Here is a 16626-nt window from a genome sequence, read left to right as displayed (position 1 = left end):
CGCGCAAGCAGCAACAAAACTCAATTCTACAATTATACTTCGTTTATTTATTATAACGTACATTTTTGCACGACTACTTTTTCAACTAAGTTCCTCTCTTTTACAAATGAACATCGTGCTACACCCGTCCAGGACACGGCACAATGGAGACACAGGCGCAGACGTGCCGCAGGGACCCGTTCCAAGGATTCTCTTTAGATTAAGACCCTGCGTAAACCTTTTTTACCGTCTCTCGTTGATACATATTCCCCGGATTCTCCGTACAACCGAGAAGGGGGCTGACGTCTTGGCATGTGGCCACGTCAGAATATTGCACGTACCTGGACACTATGGGCTTATTACAAAGGGCACTGTTCAGCCCGTTTACAATCATAAAGACCGAATACCTTAGGGAGTGTTCGGCGTCGTGAGTTTGGCCTTATATGCATCAGCTCTGAATCATGTCTTTGGTCAAATGTTGGGTTTGCCCGGCTCCTTTGTTTTATTGCCTTACGTTCCGCTCTATCGGCTAAGGCGGCACCAGGAGAACTACTGCGATTGTGCCCCGGTTCAGCCAGGTGAGCACCTCAGTAGAGAAAGCCGAAAACTGACTGTCATGATGTAGCGCGAGATTGGTCAACCACTCGATGACCTATCGGAATCTTCGGGATTCCTCCGCATTGACGAAGGGCCGTTTCCCGGCCAGGCACACACGCGCCCCGAATTCAGGCGAGCGCGGCGCCACCATGGGCTATATAGTAGCTCCACTGTCAAACTCCTATGGCTAAGTGAAAGTGATAAAGCATTATAGTCTGGTTGCCTAGTTCGCTGCGCTACCACCTCCTTAATGGACCAAGACGTTGGATCAAGTGTGATGATGCGCCTTCTGCGAACACCCCCGCATTATATGCTTGGGGGCTGAAGCCAACGACTGCCATCTTTCAGGTTATATATACATATACATAAACGGCCGCACATGAGGTATTATAATTCTTGCAGGCACAAGTATAAAAAGCTTCTACATTTCAGCAAAATATTGTTTTCAATAAGAATACATGTTATTCGAACATAATATCCTTCGAGCACTGCGTCTCTATTAAACGAGCGCCCTCCAGGACTTCTTGAAAGTAGTGCTCGGCAGGTACTCGGCTTTCGCCCGAATCTTGGGCTGCAACGGTGGTGGCCTCCATCTCCGCCCAGTATGTCTTGACACGGGCAAGGGCCATCCGCGCACCCTCCACGCATGCTGACCTCTTCATCGCGTTGATATATGACACCGCACCAAGGAACTGCTGCACCAAGCTAAAATAACTGTTCGGCTTTGGCCTTTTCGGCCACAGATGATCCACAACATACCTCATGGCAAGTCCGGACAACCTATTGAGCTCGGCCCATTTGGCCAAACGATCGGTCAATGGGAGCAGACGCTCTGGATTGTTGAACTATGACCAGAACAACTTTTCCACTTCACGATCCTCCTGATCTCGGAAGTGTTCGACCGCATCAGCAGCGCTTGCCGCTAAATCCAAATACGCGTCCGCCGAACTCCACATCCGGTCTAACAGAGCATATTGAGGATCCCCGAACTTCATCCGCAGCATAAAGGGCTTCCCAGCCGCGATATCTCTGGCCTGACGCAACTCCTCCTTCATCGTTCTCATCGCAGAACGAGCATCCTTGGCCACCGTTGTGGCCTTCTCCAGGTCTGTCCGCTCCGCCCGACTTCCTTTTCAAGAAGCTTACAGTGATCAGCAGCGTTCTTCAACTTCACAGCAATCTCGGCCATTTTCTCCTTGCTTCGGCAGTGAGCAGCCTGTTCGGCTTTTAGCTCTTCAACCGCCTTTAAGGCAGCCGCGTCGCTTTTCCTGGCTTGTTCTTTAGCCCAGGCAAGCTCTGCCCGAAGTTTCTCCATGGCGGTAGCCCCATCCGCGTCAAGCACACGCGTTATAAGATACTGGCATCAAGCTCCTCTTACCAGGTGTCTCCGGAGAAATTACGTACCTTGTGCCTCGTCAAGCCGCTTGTTGACAAGCGCGATGTCGGCATCTGCCACGTCAAGTTGCCGCTTTAGCTCGGCAAATTCATCAGTCCGACTGGCCACCGGACACTTCGCCACCTGCATATGAAGGCGGCAAAATTATACCTGGGACTATGATCCTCCATGTGCCGTCGTCTTCGACAGCACCTAGAGTCTCAGTGGCTACTATCTACACAGGGCGCATCGTAAAGTATGCGGCACTGTCCAAAAAAGGTGCATCATTTCACGTACCTCAAAGCTCGTCAGTAGACTCACGACAGCCTCATGCAACCCGCTTTCCGCAGATGAAATCTTTTCAATTACCGCACCCATCAACGCATGGTGCTCTTCTGAGATAGACGCCCGCCCTAGCAGATCCTTCAGTACCTCCGACTGTGCACCAGGCGGTGCCGGACTCATTCGATTGCCTCTCCCAGAAGCTCGACACGTAGGGCTTCGGGTGGCCATATCACTACCTTCCGGCCTTACCGGATCAGGAGAAACCCTCCGCGACGACACCTCGGGGTCGCCCGCCTCATGAGGCGGTATGGCAGGGGGAGGCGTTCCGCTCTCCATCATCTCCGGAAGAAGATCCCCGGAAGACGAGCTCTGCTGAGAAGGGCTAAGATCCGAACTACAAGGTAAATTTTCGGTTATTTTCCTCAGAAGTAAAGCAAGGATTTCTCTCATTAAACACCCTTTTTACTTACGGCTCGGTGGAGGGCTGATCCCCTTGAGGGCACTGTACGGCCGGGGTATCTCCCGGCACAGGACCCTCTGGCGAAGACTTCTTCCCCTGCTTTGAGATCATTGTCTCCGGGTCTTCAGAGGCGGTCCTCTTCTTCCCCGGAGGAGAGGAATTTTTGATTCCTCCCTTCCGGACAACCTCCTCCGTGGAGGCAGTAGCTTCCTTGTTCCCCCCTTCGTTTTCTTCCAAAGGCACGATCTCTAGCATCTTGGTTAAAACGGGATCCGGTGAGGTCTCAAGAGGGGGGCCGGACACCTGATTAACTTCGCCTTCGCTATCCACTCCCGTTTCAAAGAACGGCTCTTTTAAGGGCGATGTTGTGATAAATGAACAAATGGCGTGTCCGGGAACGGGGCTACTTACTTGGGTATCCGGACGATTGCAGCTCAGACCTGCGTCCTCAGTAGAGTCCGGACACACTACTTGTGGTCCGAAGAATAATTTTTACATCTCCGCGGGCGTCATGCCCAGAAAATGTTGGAGAGCTCGCGGTTCCTCCGGATTGAACTCCCATAGGCGGAGGGGGTGACGTTTGCAGGGCAGGACTCGGCGAATTAACATGACCCGCGTCACCACGACCAGACCGACGTCTCTCTCCAGGAGATCTCGAATGCGGCCCTGCAGTAGGGGCACATCCTTTGCTGGCCCCCAATCCAGCCCCTCATTGACCCATGACGTTAGTCGGGATGGGGGACCCGAGCGAAAAGTGTTGGGGAACGTAGTAATTTCAAAAAAATTCCTACGCACACGCAAGATCATGGTGATGCATAGCAAAGAGGGGGAGAGTGTGATCTACGTACCCTTGTAGATCTACAACGGAAGCGTTAGGTTGATGTAGTCGTACGTCTTCACGGCCCGACCGATCAAGTACCGAAACTACGACACCTCCGAGTTCAAGCACACGTTCAGCTCGATGACGATCCCCGGACTCTGATCCAGCAAAGTGTCGGGGAAGAGTTCCGTCAGCACGACGGCATGGTGACGATCTTGATGTACTAATGTCGCAGGGCTTCGCCTAAGCACTGCTACAATATTATCGAGGACTATGGTGGAAGGGGGCACCGCACACGGCTAAGAATATGATCACGTGGATCAACTTGTGTCTCTAGGGGGTGCCCCTGCCTCCGTATATAAAGGCTCAAAGGGGGGGTGCGGCCGCTGAGAGGCGCGCCAGGAGGAGTCCTACTCCCTCTGGGAGTAGGACTCCCCCCTTTCCTAGTTGGAATAGGATTCGGGGGGGAAGAGGAAGGGGGGCGGCCCCCTCTCCTTGTCCTATTCGGACCAAGGGGGAGGGGCGCGCGGCCCTCTGGCCCCTCTCCTCTCTTCCACTAAGGCCCACTAAGGCCCATATATTCCCGGGGGGTTCCGGTAACCTCCCGGTACTCCGGTAAAATCCCGATTTCACCCGGAACACTTCCGATATCCAAATATAGGCTTCCAATATATCAATCTTTATGTCTCGACCATTTCGAGACTCCTCGTCATGTCAGTGATCACATCCGGGACTCCGAACAACCTTCGGTACATCAAAATGCATAAACTCATAATATAACTGTCATCGAACCTTTAAGCGTGCGGACCCTACGGTTCGAGAACAATGTAGACATGACTGAGACAAATCTCCGGTCAATAACCAATAGCGGGACCTGGATGCCCATATTGGATCCTACATATTCTACGAAGATCTTTATCGGTCAGACCGCATAACAACATACGTTGTTCCCTTTGTCATCGGTATGTTACTTGCCCGAGATTCGATCGTCGGTATCCAATACCTAGTTCAATCTCGTTACCGGCAAGTCTCTTTACTCGTTCCGTAATACATCATCTCGCAACTAACTCATTAGTTACAATGCTTGCAAGGCTTATGTAATGTGCATTACCGAGAGGGCCCAGAGATACCTCTCTGACAATCGAAGTGACAAATACTATTCTCGAAATACGCCAACCCAACATCTACTTTTGGAGACACCTGTAGAGCTCCTTTATAATCACCTAGTTACGTTGTGACGTTTGGTAGCACACAAAGTGTTCCTCCGGCAAACGGGAGTTGCATAATCTCATAGTCATAGGAACATGTATAAGTCATGAAGAAAGCAATAGCAACATACTAAACGATCGGGTGCTAAGCTAATGGAATGGGTCATGTCAATCAGATCATTCACCCAATGATGTGATCCCGTTAATCAAATAACAACTCTTTGTTCATGGTTAGGAAACATAACCATCTTTATTAACGAGCTAGTCAAGTAGAGGCATACTAGTGACACTAAGTTTGTCTATGTATTCACACATGTATTATGTTTCCGGTTAATACAATTCTAGCATGAATAATAAACATTTATCATGATATAAGGAAATAAATAATAACTTTATTATTGCCTCTAGGGCATATTTCCTTCAGTCTCCCACTTGCACTAGAGTCAATAATCTAGATTACATAGTAATGATTCTAACACCCATGGAGTCTTGGTGTTGATCATGTTTTGCTCGTGGAAGAGGCTTAGTCAATGGGTCTGCAACATTCAGATCCGTATGTATCTTGCAAATCTCTATGTCTCCCACCTGGACTAGATCCCGGATGGAATTGAAGCTACTCTTGATGTGCTTGGTTCTTTTGTGAAATCTGGATTCCTTTGCCAAGGCAATTGCACCAGTATTGTCACAAAAGATTTTCATTGGACCCGATGCACTAGGTATGACACCTAGATCGGATATGAACTCCTTCATCCAGACTCCTTCATTTGCTGCTTCCGAAGCAGCTATGTACTCTGCTTCACATGTAGATCCCGCTACGATGCTTTGTTTAGAACTGCACCAACTGACAACTCCACCGTTTAATGTAAACACGTATCTGGTCTGCGATTTAGAATCGTCCGGATCAGTGTCAAAGCTTGCATCAACGTAACCTTTTACGATGAGCTCTTTGTCACCTCCATATACGAGAAACATATCCTTAGTCCTTTTCAGGTATTTCAGGATGTTCTTGACCGCTATCCAGTGATCCACTCCTGGATTACTTTGGTACCTCCCTGCTAAGCTTATAGCAAGGCACACATCAGGTCTGGTACACAGCATTGCATACATGATAGAGCCTATGGCTGAAGCATAGGGAATATCTTTCATTTTCTCTCTATCTTCTGCAGTGGTCGGGCTTTGAGTCTTACTCAATTTCACACCTTGTAACACAGGCAAGAACCCTTTCTTTGCTTGATCCATTTTGAAATTTTTCAAAATCTTGTCAAGGTATGTGCTTTGTGAAAGTCCAATTAGGCGTCTTGATCTATCTCTATAGATCTTTATGCCTAATATGTAAGCAGCTTCACCGAGGTCTTTCATTGAAAAACTCTTATTCAAGTATCCCTTTATGCTATCCAGAAATTCTATATCATTTCCAATCAGTAATATGGCATCCACATATAATATCAGAAATGCTACAGAGCTCCCACTCACTTTCTTGTAAATACAGGCTTCTCCGAAAGTCTGTATAAATCCAAATGCTTTGATCACACTATCAAAACATTTATTCCAACTCCGAGAGGCTTGCACCAGTCCATAAATGGATCGCTGGAGCTTGCACACTTTGTTAGCTCCCTTTGGATCGACAAGACCTTCCGACAAATCCATTCAGGAATGCAGTTTTGACATCCATCTGCCAAATTTCATAATCATAAAATGCGGCAATTGCTAACATGATTCGGACAGACTTAAGCATCGCTACGGGTGAGAAGGTCTCATCGTAGTCAATCCCTTGAACTTGCCGAAAACCTTTCGCGACAAGTCAAGCTTTGTAGACAGTAATATTACCGTCAGCGTCAGTCTTCTTCTTGAAGATCCATTTATTCTCAATTGCTTGCCGATCATCGGGCAAGTCAACCAAAGTCCATACTTTGTTCTCATACATGGATCCCATCTCAGATTTCATGGCTTCAAGCCATTTTGCGGAATCTGGGCTCACCATCGCTTCTTCATAGTTCGTAGGTTCATCATGATCTAGTAGCATGACTTCCAGAACTGGATTACCGTACCACTCTAGCGCGGATCTCACTCTGGTTGATCTACGAGGTTCAGTAGTATCTTGTCCTGAAGTTTCATGATCATTATCATTAACTTCCTCACTTATTGGTGTAGGTGTCACAGAAACAGTTTTCTGTGATGTACTACTTTCCAATAAAGGAGCAGGTACAGTTACCTCGTAAAGTTCTACTTTCCTCCCACTCACTTCTTTCGAGAGAAACTCCTTCTCCAGAAAGTTTCCGAATTTAGCAACAAAAGTCTTGCCTTCGGATCTGTGATAGAAGGTGTATCCAATAGTTTCCTTTGGATATCCTATGAAGACACATTTCTCCGATTTGGGTTCGATCTTATCAGGTTGAAGCTTTTTCACATAAGCATCGCATCCCCAAACTTTCAGAAACGACAACTTTGGTTTCTTGCCAAACCACAGTTCATAAGGCGTCGTCTCAACGGATTTTGATGGTGCCCTATTTAACGTGAATGCGGCCGTCTCTAGAGCGTATCCCCAAAACGATAGCGGTAAATCAGTAAGAGACATCATAGATCGCACCATATCTAGTAAAGTACGATTACGACGTTCGGACACACCATTACGCTGTGGTGTTCTGGGTGGCGTGAGTTGCGAAACTATTCCACAATTTTTCAAATGTACACCAAACTCGTAACTCAAATATTCTCCTCCACAATCAGATCGTAGAAACTTTATTTTCTCGTTACGATGATTTTCAACTTCACTCTGAAATTCTTTGAACTTTTCAAATGTTTCAGACTTATGTTTCATTAAGTAGATATACCCATATCTGCTTAAGTCATCTGTGAAGGTGAGAAAATAACGATATCCGCCACGAGCCTCAATATTCATCGGACCACATACATCTGTATGTATGATTTCCAACAAATCTGTTGCTCTCTCCATAGTACCGGAGAACGGTGTTTTAGTCATATTGCCCATGAGGCACGGTTCGCAAGTACCAAGTGATTCATAATCAAGTGGTTCCAAAAGTCCATCAGTATGGAGTTTTCATGCGCTTTACACCGATATGACCTAAACGGCAGTGCCACAAATAAGTTGCACCATCATTATCAACTCTGTGTCTTTTGGCTTCAACATTATGAATATGTGTGTCACTACTATCGAGATTCAATAAGAATAGACCACTCTTCAAGGGTGCATGACCATAAAAGATATTACTCATATAAATAGAACAACCATTATTCTCTGATTTAAATGAATAACCGTCTCGCATCAAACAAGATCCAGATATAATGTTCATGGTTAACGCTGGCAGCAAATAACAATTATTTAGGTCTAATATTAATCCCGAAGGTAGATGTAGAGGTAGCGTGCCGACTGCGATCACATCGACTTTGGAACCGTTTCCCACGCGCATCGTCACCTCGTCCTTAGCCAATCTTTGCTTAATCCGTAGTCCCTGTTTCGAGTTGCAAATATTAGCAATAGAACCAGTATCAAATACCCAGGTGCTACTGCGAGCATTAGTAAGGTACGCATCAATAACATGTATATCACATATACCTTTGTTCACCTTGCCATCCTTCTTATCCGCCAAATACTTGGGGCAGTTCCGCTTCCAGTGACCGGTCTGCTTGCAGTAGAAGCACTCAGTTTCAGGCTTAGGTCCAGACTTGGGTTTCTTCTCTTGAGCAACAACTTGCTTGCTGTTCTTCTTGAAGTTCCCCTTCTTCTTCCCTTTGCCCTTTTTCTTAAAACTAGTGGTCTTGTTGACCATCAACACTTCATGCTCCTTCTTGATTTCTACCTCCGCAGCTTTCAGCATTGCGAAGAGCTCGGGAATAGTCTTATTCATCCCTTGCATATTATAGTTCATCACGAAGCTCTTGTAGCTTGGTGGAAGTGATTGGAGAATTCTGTCAATGACGCAATCATCTGGAAGATTAACTCCCATTTGAATCAAGTGATTATTATACCCAGACATTTTGAGTATATGCTCACTGACAGAACTGTTCTCCTCCATCTTGCAGCTATAGAACTTATTGGAGACTTCATATCTCTCAATCCGGGCATTTGCTTGAAATATTAACTTCAACTCCTGGAACATCTCATATGCCCCATAACTTTCAAAACATCGTTGAAGTCCCGGTTCTAAGCCGTAAAGCATGGCACATTGAACTATCGAGTAGTCATCAGCTTTGCTCTGCCAGACGTTCATAACATCTGGTGTTGCTCCAGCAGCAGGCCTGGCACCCAGCGGTGCTTCCAGGATGTAATTGTTCTGTGCAGCAATGAGGATAATCCTCAAGTTACGGACCCAGTCCGTGTAATTGCTACCATCATCTTTCAACTTTGCTTTCTCAAGGAACGCATTAAAATTCAACGGAACAACAGCACAGGCCATCTATCTACAATCAAACATACATAAGCAAGATACTATTAGGTACTAAGTTCATGATAAATTTAGGTTCAATTGATCATATTACTTAAGAACTCCCACTTAGATAGACATCCCTCTAATCCTCTAAGTGATTACGTGATCCAAATCAACTAAACCATGTCCGATCATCACGTGAGATGGAGTAGTTTCATTGGTGAACATCACTATGTTGATCATATCTACTATATGATTCACGCTCGACCTTTCGGTCTCTGTGTTCCGAGGCCATATCTGTATATGCTTGGCTTGTCAAGTATAACCTGAGTATTCCGCGTCTGCAACTGTTTTGCACCCGTTGTATTTGAACGTAGAGCCTATCACACCCGATCATCACGTGGTGTCTCAGCACGAAGAACTTTCGCAACGGTGCATACTCAGGGAGAACACTTCTTGATAATTAGTGAGAGATCATCTTATAATGCTACCGTCAATCAAAGCAAGATAAGATGCATAAAAGATAAACATCACATGCAATCAATATAAGTGATATGATATGGCCATCATCATCTTGTGCCTGTGATCTCCATCTCCGAAGCACCGTCGTGATCACCATCGTCACCAGCGCAACACCTTGATCTCCATCGTAGCATCGTTGTCATCTCGCCAATCTTATGCTTCCATGACTATTGCTACCGCTTAGTGATAAAGTAAAGCATTACAACGCGATTGCATTGCATGCAATAAAGCGACAGCCATATGGCTCCTGCCAGTTGCCGATAACTCGGTTATAAAACATGATCATCTCATACAATAAAATTTAGCATCATGTCTTGACCATATCACATCACAACATGCCCTGCAAAACAAGTTAGACGTCCTCTACTTTGTTGTTGCAAGTTTTACGTGGCTGCTACGGGCTTTAAGCAAGAACCAATCTTACCTACGCATCAAAACCACAACGATAGTTTGTCAAGTTGGTGCTGTTTTAACCTTCGCAAGGACCTGGCGTAGCCACACTCGGTTCAACCTAAGTTGGAGAAACAGTCACCCGCAAGCCACCATTGTGCAAAGCACGTCGGGAGAACCGGTCTCGCGTAAGCGTACGCGTAATGTCGGTCTGGGCCGCTTCATCCAACAATACCGCCGAACCAAAGTATGACATGATGGTAGGCAGTATGACTTATATCGCCCACAACTCACTTGTGTTCTACTTGTGCATATAACATCAACACATAAAACCTGGCTCTGATACCACTGTTGGGGAACGTAGTAATTTCAAAAATTTTCCTACGCACACGCAAGATCATGGTGATGCATAGCAAAGAGGGGGAGAGTGTGATCTACGTACCCTTGTAGATCTACAACGGAAGCGTTGACACAATGTAGAGGAAGTAGTCGTACGTCTTCCCGATCCGACCGATCCAAGCACCGTTACTCCGGCACCTCCGAGTTCTTAGCACACGTACAGCTCGATGACGCTCCCCGGGCTCCGATCCAGCAAAGCTTCGGGGATGAGTTTCGTCAGCACAACGGCGTGGTGACGATGATAATGTTCTACCGACGCAGGGCTTCGCCTAAGCACTACAACGATATGACCAAGGTGGAATATGGTGGCAGGGGGCACCGCACACGGCTAAGGAACGATCACGTGGGTCAACTTGTGTGTCCTAGGGTGCCCCCCTGCCCCCGTATATAAAGGATCCAAGGGGGGGTGCGGCCGGCCTAGGGGCCGGCCAGGAGGCGCGCCAGGAGGAGTCCTACTCCCTCCGGGAGTAGGACTCCCCCCCTTTCCTAGTTGGAATAGGATTCGCGGAGGAGAGAGAGAGGAAGGGGGGCCGGCCCCCTCTCCTTGTCCTATTCGGACCAAGGGAGGGGAGGGGCGCGCGGCCCATCTCTGGCTACCTCTCCTCTCTTCCACTAAGGCCCACTAAGGCCCATATATCCCCGGGGGGTTCCGGTAACCTCCCGGTACTCCGGTAAAATCCCGATTTCACCCGGAACACTTCCGATATCCAAACATAGGCTTCCAATATATCAATCTTTATGTCTCGACCATTTCGAGACTCCTCGTCATGTCCGTGATCACATCCGGGACTCCGAACAACCTTCGGTACATCAAATACTCATAATATAACTGTCATCAAACCTTAAGCGTGCGGACCCTACGGGTTCGAGAACAATGTAGACATGACCGAGACACGTCTCCGGTCAATAACCAATAGCGGAACCTGGATGCTCATATTGGCTCCTACATATTCTACGAAGATCTTTATCGGTCAGACCACATAACAACATACGTTGTTCCCTTTGTCATCGGTATGTTACTTGCCCGAGATTCGATCGTCGGTATCCAATACCTAGTTCAATCTCGTTACCGGCAAGTCTCTTTACTCGTTCCGTAATACATCATCTCACAACTAACTCATTAGTTGCAATGCTTGCAAGGCTTAATGTGCATTACCGAGAGGGCCCAGAGATACCTCTCCGAGGAGTGACAAAGCCTAATCTCGAAATACGTCAACCCAACATGTACCTTTGGAGACACCTGTAGAGCACCTTTATAATCACCCAGTTACGTTGTGACGTTTGGTAGCACACAAAGTGTTCCTCCGGCACACGGGAGTTACATAATCTCATAGTCATAGGAACATGTATAAGTCATGAAGAAAGCAATAGCAACATACTAAACGATCGGGTGCTAAGCTAATGGAATGGGTCATGTCAATCAGATCATTCAACTAATGATGTGATCCCGTTAATCAAATGACAACTCTTTGTTCATGGTTAGGAAACATAACCATCTTTGATTAACGAGCTAGTCAAGTAGAGGCATACTAGTGACACTCTGTTTGTCTATGTATTCACACATGTATTATGTTTCCGGTTAATACAATTCTAGCATGAATAATAAACTTTTATCATGATATAAGGAAATAAATAATAACTTTATTATTGCCTCTAGGGCATATTTCCTTCAGAAAGCAGGTGGCGCCACCCACTTGGTACCCATGGGAGCCATGATATAAAACCACTCTTGTTGCCATAAGCTGGACTCCTCTTGGAAAAAGCCCTCGGGCCACGGAGCGTTGGCATCCTTGCTTATTACGACGCCTTGATAACCCACAAGTATAAGGGATCGCAACAACTTTCGAGGGTAGATTATTCAACCCAAATTTATTGATTTGACACAAGGGGAGCCAAAGAATATTCTCAAGTATTAGCAGCTGAGTTGTCAATTCAACCACACCTGGAAACTTAATATCTACAGCGAAGTGTTTAGTAGCAAAGTAATATGATAGTGGTGGTAGCGGCAACAAAAGTAAAGACAGCAAAAGTAATGTTTTTGGTATTTTGTAGTGATTGTAACAGTAGCAGCGGGAAAGTAAATAAGCGTAAACCAGTATATGGAAAACTCGTAGGCACCAGATCAGTGATGTATAATTATGCCGGATGCGGTTCATCATGTGACAGTCATAACATAGGGTGACACAAAACTAGCTCCAATTCATCAATGTAATGTAGGCATATGTTCCGTATATAGTCATACGCGCTTATGGAAAAGAACTTGCATGACATCTTTTGTCCTACCCTCCCATGGCAGCGGGGTCCGATTGGAAACTAAGGGATATTAAGGCCTCCTTTTAATAGAGAACCGGAACAAAGCATTTGCACATAGTGAATACATGAACTCCTCAAACTATGGTCATCACCGGGAGTGGTCCCGATTATTGTCACTTCGGGGTTGCCGGATCATAACACATAGTAGGTGACTATAGACTTGCAAGATAGGATCAACAACATACATATATTCATGAAAACATAATAGGTTCAGATCTGAAATCATGGCACTCGGGCCCTAGTGACAAGCATTAAGCATAGCAAAGTCATAGCAACATCAATCTCAGAACATAGTGGATACTAGGGATCAAACCCTAACAAAACTAACTCGATTACATGATAAATCTCATCCAACCCATCACCGTCCAGCAAGCCTATGATGGAATTACTCACGCACGGCGGTGAGCATCATGAAATTGGTGATGGAGGATGGTTGATGATGACGACAGCGGCGAATCCCCCTCTCCGGAGCCCAGAACGGACTCCAGATCAGCCCTCCCGAGAGGTTTTAGGGCTTGGCGGCGGCTCCATATCGTAAAATGCAACGATTTCTTCTCCCTGATTTTTTTCTCCCCGAAAGCCAATATATAGAGTTGGAGTTGGCGTCGGAGGGTTTCCAGGGGGCCCACGAGGTAGGGGGGCGCGCCGTAGAGAGGGGCGCGCCCCCCACCCTGGTGGACAGGGTGTGGGCCCCCTGGTCTTCATCTTTGGCGAGGATTTTTTATTGTTTTTTCTAAGGTGTTCCGTGGAGTTTCAGGACTTCCCGAGAATATTTGCTTTCTGCACATAAAACCACACCATGGCAATTCTGCTGAAAACAGCGTCAGTCCGGGTTAGTTCCATTCAAATCATACAAGTTAGAGTCCAAAACAAGGGCAAAAGTGTTTGGAAAAGTAGATACAGCGGAGACGTATCAACTCCCCCAAGCTTAAACCCTTGCTTGTCCTCAAGCAATTCAGTTGACAAACTGAAAGAAAGAAAGAAAAACTTTTACAAACTCTGTTTGCTCTTGTTGTTGTAACTATTGGGGATCGTAGCAGAAATTTAAAATTTTCTACGCATCACCAAGATCAATCTATGGAGTAATCTAGAAACGAGGGGAAGAGGAGTGCATCTACATACCCTTGTAGATTGCTAAGCGGAAGCGTTGCAAGAACGCGGATGAAGGAGTCGTGCTCGCAGCGATTCAGATCGCATTTGATTCCGATCTAAGCGCCGAACAACGGCGCCACCGCGTTCAACACACGTGCAGCCCGGTGACGTCTCCCACGCCTTGATCCAGCAAGGAGAGAGGGAGAGGTTGGGGAAGACTTCGTCCAGCAGCAACACGACGGCATGGTGGTGGTGGAGGAGCGCGGAACTCCAGCAGGGCTTCGCCAAGCACTACGAGAGACGAGGAGGGAGAGGGGTAGGGCTGCGCCAACAGGAGAAGAACTCGTGTGTGGGCTGCCCCTTTGCCTCCACTATATATAGGGGGAGAGGGAGGGCTGCGCCCCACCTAGGGTTTCCACCCTAGGGGCGGCGGCAGCCCCAATCCCCATCCGGGGTGGCGGCCAAGTGGGTGGGAGAGGGAGGCGCACCAGGCATGGGCCTTAGGGCCCATCTGCCCTTAGGGTTTGCCCCCTCTTCTCTCTAGGCGCATGGGCCTTGGTGGGGAGGCGCCCCAGCCCATCTAGGGGCTGGTCCCTTCTCACACTTGGCCCATGTATGCCTCCGGGGCCCGTGGCCCCTCCCAGTGGACCCCCAGACCCCTCCGGTGGTCCTGGTACACTACCGGTTATGCCCGGAACACTTCCGGTGGCCAAAACCTCACTTCCTATATATTAATCTTTACCTCCGGACCATTCCAGAAATCCTCGTGACGTCCGGGATCTCATCCGGGACTCCGAACAACATTCGGTAACCGCGTACATACTTTCCCTACAACCCTAGCGTCATCGAACCTTAAGTGTGTAGACCCTATGGGTTCGGGAGACATGTAGACATGACCGAGACAACTCTCCGGTCAATAACCAACAACGGGATCTGGATACCCATGTTGGCTCCCACATGCTCCACGATGATCTTATCGGATGAACCACGATGTCGAGGATTCAATCAATCCCGTATACAATTCCCTTTGTCCAGCGGTATTGTACTTGCCCGAGATTCGATCGTCGGTATCCCGATACCTTGTTCAATCTCATTACCAACAAGTCTCTTTACTCGTTCTGTAACACATCATCCCATGATCAACTCCTTGGTCACATTGTGCACGTTATGATGATGTCCTACCGAGTGGGCCCAGAGATACCTCTCCGTCACACGAAGTGACAAATCCCAGTCTCGATTCGTGCCAACCCAACAGACACTTTCAGAGATACCTGTAGTGTACCTTTATAGCCACCCAGTTACGTTGTGGCGTTTGGTACACCCAAAGTATTCCTACGGTATCCGGGAGTTGCACAATCTCATGGTCTAAGGAAATGATACTTGACATTAGAAAAGCTTTAGCAGACGAACTATACGATCTTGTGCTAGGCTTAGGATTGGGTCTTGTCCATCACATCATTCTCCTAATGATGTGATCCCGTCATCAACGACATCCAATGTCCATGGTCAGGAAACCGTATGAAGGAAATATGCCCTAGAGGCAATAATAAAGTTATTATTTATTTCCTTATTTCATGATAAATGTTTATTATTCATGCTAGAATTGTATTAACCGGAAACATAATACATGTGTGAATACATAGACAAACAAAGTGTCACTAGTATGCCTCTACTTGACTAGCTTGTTAATCAAAGATGGTTATGTTTCCTAACCATAGACATGTGTTGTCATTTGATTAACGGGATCACATCATTAGGAGAATGATGTGATTGACTTGACCCATTCCGTTAGCTTAGCACCCGATCGTTTAGTATGTTGCTATTGCTTTCTTCATGACTTATACATGTTCCTATGACTATGAGATTATGTAACTCCCGTGTGCCGGAGGAACACTTTGTGTGCTACCAAACGTCACAACGTAACTGGGTGATTATAAAGGTGCTCTACAGGTGTCTCCAAAGGTACATGTTGGGTTGACGTATTTCGAGATTAGGCTTTGTCACTCCGATCATCGGAGAGGTATCTCTGTGCCCTCTCGGCAATGCACATCATTGAAGCCTTGCAAGCATTGCAACTAATGAGTTAGTTGTGGGATGATGTATTACGGAATGAGAAAAGAGACTTGCCGGTAACAAGATTGAACTAGGTATTGGATACCGACGATCGAATCTCGGGTAAGTAACATACCAATGACAAAGGGAACAACGTATGTTGTTATGTGGTCTGACCGATAAAAGATCTTCGTAGAATATGTAGGAACCAATATGGGCATCCAAGTCCCGCTATTGGTTATTGACCGGAGACGTGTCTCGGTCATGTCTACATTGTTCACCGAACCCATAGGGTCTGCACGCTTAAGGTTTCGATGACAGTTATATTATGAGTTCATATGTTTTGATGTACCGAAGGTTGTTCGGAGTCCCGGATGTGATCACGGACATGACGAGGAGTCTCGAAATGGTCGAGACATAAAGATTGATATATTGGAAGCCTATATTTGGATATCGGAAGTGTTCCGGGTGAAATCGGGATTTTACCGGAGTACCGGGAGGTTACCAGAACCCCCCGGGAGATATATGGGCCTTAGTGGGCCTTAGTGGAAGAGAGGAGAGGTAGCCAGAGATGGGCCGCGCGCCCCTCCCCTCCCTTGGTCCGAATAGGACAAGGAGAGGGGGCCGGCCCCCCTTCCTCTTTTCCCCCCTCCGCGAATCCTATTCCAACTAGGAAAGGGGGGGAGTCCTCCTGGCGCGCCCTATCATGGCCGGCCGCACCGCCCCCCCCCCCCCCCCCCCCCCCCCCC

The sequence above is a fragment of the Triticum urartu genome, unplaced genomic scaffold (assembly GCF_003073215.2).
Source record: "Triticum urartu cultivar G1812 unplaced genomic scaffold, Tu2.1 TuUngrouped_contig_2704, whole genome shotgun sequence".
Taxonomy (NCBI): Eukaryota; Viridiplantae; Streptophyta; class Magnoliopsida; order Poales; family Poaceae; genus Triticum; species Triticum urartu.
This window is presented reverse-complemented; position numbering follows the sequence as displayed.